Below are 5,016 nucleotides of genomic sequence, written 5' to 3' on the forward strand. Positions count from 1 at the left end.
TGTGATATAATTTATTCATATTGCTCGGCTGTCCTTGCGCCATTTTTCTTACCTCTGAGCGGTTTTCCCCATTCTCTTTGAATTGTTTTCTTTTTCCTTCTTTTTTTTGTTTTCTGTTTTTGTTCCCGTTATGGTTGTTGTTGTTCCTGCGAAAATGTGCTAAATAAAAATTAATGACTGCCGGAAGCGAATTGTAATCAACGGTCGAAGCGGCCATTCGTCCATGGACGCGACAGGCAATAAAAATACAAAAACAATGGCAATGCCATCAGCAACAATATAACAAAAATAACAACAACAACAAAGACAAAGACAACAGCAACAAAATAAATGCCACATGCATGGCCAAAATGTCTGTGAAAGTTTTGTTGTTTTCCTTTTTGAGCTCATTTCCGGCAGCAATTTTCAGTGCGTATGTCCATGAATATTTGTGTTTATGTATGTGTGTGCACTTCCGCTTAAGCAGCATGTCAATCAATTTGCGACTTTATATTTGGCGCGGCTTATAAACTTTTCACTCTCTATTTGAATTCTATATTTAACATTTGCTTGCAATAATCAATCAAAATTATTTGCATTAATTACCTGCGATCGATTCGCAGACAACGACAGCAGTAGCAACACCTGCCAGTGACAGCTATTTTATAGCCTGGCAACCCTGGCTAAGTGACCTCGCTTCCATTTCCATTTCGCCTTCGAGCCGTCGCCATTCAAGCTCCAAGCTGATGTCGTCCCTGTAAGGCTGCAATTGACGCAGCACTCTTCATTGTTCACGAGGATATTACAAATTCTTAATCGACCTGTTGTTGTGGCATGCGATGGACAAATTGGATGTGTCCAGGGTGCGCTTATCTCGGAATATGCGCAAATCCATAAAGATTGTGCTTTAAACAGGACGTCATCTAGATCAAGTGATAGTAAAAGTATTTAAAAGAGAGAAAAGTCTGTTGGGATAAGCTTTTAAATTAACTGTTTAACATTACATTCATGCAACTATTTATCGATTATCGCATTACAAATTTAATAAAGAAATATGTTTCATTGTAAGAGACAACAATTTAATAATAAAATATAATATAATAAGTGTTTAAACCAATCATTCATACTATTTAACGATCTTTTTTTAAGCATCCCTCCGTTTCAATATTAATAATTAATAATTCTAAAAATAAATTATCCGCATTAGTTTTTTAGGGGTTTATATTCAATTAGTCTGAAACATTTTCACTACTAATTCCACTTCTGATAATTACCCACATACGACGACACCTAGATCGAGAGTTATTAAAAGTATTTAAACGAGAGAAAAAAACGTTGCTCTAAGTTTTTAGCTGAACTGCTTAATATTACATGTGTACTACTATTTATAATTGTTATCTGTCTCAATTATAGCATTTCACTTTTAATAAAAAGTATATTTTTCAAGAGTCTACACTGTGTTAGTTGATACAAAATTCACTAATTATGTAATTGTTGTAAGTACAACCTTAAGAATATTTATCTTAATTTATTTTATTTACTATTCATAATATTTATCGATCTCTTCTTTTATTAATAACGAACGATCCGTGACCGCTTCGCTGTTCAAAAAATAAATATAAACCATATATTCATTTGTTATTATTTTTATTTATTGCAAAGTATTATAATACACTAGAGGTGTAGAGCAATCGATGGCACTACCGAAGGTTGAGCGCTATCAAGCCTCAATCAATAGCAGCAGACACTCAGAGATGGTGCCATCGATAATAAAAAAAAAAAAAAAAGAAATACAATATATATGGATCACCTTTTAAAAATAGGTATGTTAAATGTACTTATACATAAATATTTTGATTGATGATGTGTATAAACTTCGAATAACCGCCACTCCCAGTGCGTCAAGTATAGAGAAGCTGGACTGCATTGCACCAGCACAGACTTTGAAAAGGATTCTGTAGCAGATAGGCAAAATACTACAAAAAAGAGAAACTTTCACATGTCTGGAAGTATTTGAAAAGGACAGACGACAAAACTATCTTGATTACTGCAAAGAATGCCAGACAACTGGCAATACGTCAAAATTAATTATTGGCGACAACCGATAGCACTATCGATAATATCAATGGCTCAAACTGACTATCGTCAAATGTCGATGGCGCCTATTTTGATAGTTCTCTTTTGTTTTGCCATCAGAACAATGTATAAGTAAATCTTTAAAAAATAAATCATACTAATATGTAAACATTCTCTGCATGGTCTATTAACTAACAAAAAGAAAACTAAATCTAAATGAGATGTTTGGGGCACACAAGTTATTTTTATATTGATTAATAATTAATGACAATAAATTGTAACATTAATTTCTACACTGTCATTTCATTACTCTTTTATGGTCCTATATTCTATTATTTTGAAATATTTCGAACACTATTTCCACTTCTGCCAATTACTCACAAACGATGTTTCAATAGAAATTTCCCGTAATGTGCTCAATTTATGCTTAATGCATTAGAAATATTTGCAAGGATTGAACAAGCATTTCAACAACCGCTTAAGACCCGCTCTTTGTATCCATTAGAGAAACTTGTCTGCTCAAATCCCACAACGGTGAGCGAACAACACGTGGCTGCATCTTTGTTAAGCCCAAACACGCAGCACATTTTTATTATGCATATCCTGGAAAAAAGCATTGGGGGGATTTTCGCTAAAATGTTCGCATCAATTGAAATCGCTCAAGGTAGACGTAGTTGGTTTGTCTATTTCAGTTTATAGTGAATAAATTGTGGGCAAACAAACGTGTTCTTTCCACAAAATAAACATCGCTACAAAATAAAGTATACGCAACGTGGGCCAAGTGTTTTGATTGTATAAAAGTGTTGCTAATGTGGATTGTCAAAGGATTTGCCAATAATGGGAGAACAGCATTGCTCATAGTTTTTTTTCCATTTGAAAAGTTAACGTAATGATGAAATAAATATAAAGTAGGATGGTTTAATATGTGAATAACATAACAATAATTTGTACTTTAATATTTTTTGATTATTTTGAAAACGTGAGATGTGTTAATAACTTGTATGATTTATCAAATATTTTTCATTTGAATATATATAATATAATATATACATCAAACTGCCAACTCTGTTGGGACGACACTTGTAACGAAAACAATAAATGGCGAAAGTAATGGAAACGGAATTTAAATACACTTTGAGCAATGACTTCATCCATGGCTGCCACGCCCCAATGCGCCCACAATCAGTGCCGAAAAGCAATCAACAAATATCAACAACTTTACTCATTCGTGTCGTAAACAAAAAGCGCAAGCCAGCCGAGAAAAATGAAACCATCCTACGGCTACTCAGACTCACCCGCAGCTTCAGCTTCAACTTCAACGACCCCCCTTTGACCCCTCTCTCTCTGCGCCACTATCAAACAACAGTCTGGCGACCCAACTGTGACACTCGACGCACCAAACCATGAATATTTTAGTAAATGCCGCGCTTTGAGTTTGACTTTGCCCCACTTGGACACCTAACCGCCAACTCTATTTGTATATAGCGAAAAGGGAAGCGGGCGCTCTAAAGGGTTTGAAAGCGTCCTCGGCAATTTACGCCATTTTTAAAATAAAAAAAAAAAAGTTTGTTCACTGCCCAAACCGGTTTTCAGTTTTCAGTTTCGAGTTTTTCGAAAAATGTGCAAAGTTTGCTGGTGTCGACAACGTCTACGGCGTGGCGTTTGAATTACGTTATTGCCTAAAAGTATGCTTTAGTATTTTGCGGTTGAAAAAGTTTCAATTGCGTGGGTCGCTGTCGTCGACGACGACGAGTGCTTGGTCCTTCGTCCTACGTCCTTAGCTGCGTTTTGCCATTTTATTAAATAGATTGCAGCGGGACATCCTCGTTGTCCTCACTTTGTTATGCAAAAAGATCCCAAAAGCGACTCCCTTTTTGCAATCCCAAGTGCTAAAGTGTTAAAAAACAACAACGAGTAGAACAACAAAAGCGGTTGGAAATGAGTAAACAAGTCAATGGGATATTTTTCATGCATGCCCGATGTTGACTTGTTGATAATTTGAATATGAATGCAGCAAATATTATTAATAAGTGAGTGGAAAACTAAAATCAATCTATTTGGATTTCTAGTCAATTATTTTGATCGTCATTAATTAGTATTTACTTAATTTGTAATTTTCCTAATGCATTCTCCGTCGAAATCTAAGCATAATCTCTGTAGACTTTAGCAATGCCAATTAGAGCAGCAAATAAATTGTAACAAATACCCAATGCCAAGTAGTTAGTGCTGTCAGTCTTCATTTTATTATCGAGTGCAAAGTCCAGTTCAAATATAACTGAATCTATCCATTTGATGTTATTGTTGTGTAAGGCACAATAGAAGAACAAATAGGCCACAGTAAACTAGACGTCGACGTCGACGACGACGACGACCTTATGCTAGGAAATCTGCTAAACAATTCAATTACTGCAATAACAACAGCAACAACAACAGCAACAGCAACAACAGCAGCAACAACTACAACAAACAGTACAAGTATAAATTGGCAAACAAAATGAGAATGAAAATGAAAACAAAACACGCAGACTGAGAGAACTGAAAATTATCTGAGCATTTCGTGCAAATGAAAGCAGAAAATTCATTTTTGCCGCAGTCAGCTGTTGTTATCTAGGCCTCCCATCCTCCCATCCTCCCTTCCTCCCTTACTCCCCATCGCAGCTACAGTCTGGCCGCATATAATGCTTTTGTTGTTGCTGTTGCCTGCATTTAACTAATTACAATAATTAATTAAGACTAACAACCAAAGTCGGCAAAACGGGAAGTGAAGTGCAACCATAGCAACACTGCCGCAAAACGAAGCGAGCGAAAGAAGAACTTCTAAAGGTTGTGAATGGAAAAGGGGGCAAAAAGAGTGGAGAGAGAACGAGACGCCACATATGTCTGTATGTTTGTTTGGCGATAATCCAAAGGATATGCATAAGTTTGCATTTGGGATTATGCAAAGGAGTGTTAATGGTTATT

This window comes from Drosophila albomicans, chromosome 2L, assembly GCF_009650485.2.
Source record: "Drosophila albomicans strain 15112-1751.03 chromosome 2L, ASM965048v2, whole genome shotgun sequence".
Taxonomy (NCBI): Eukaryota; Metazoa; Arthropoda; class Insecta; order Diptera; family Drosophilidae; genus Drosophila; species Drosophila albomicans.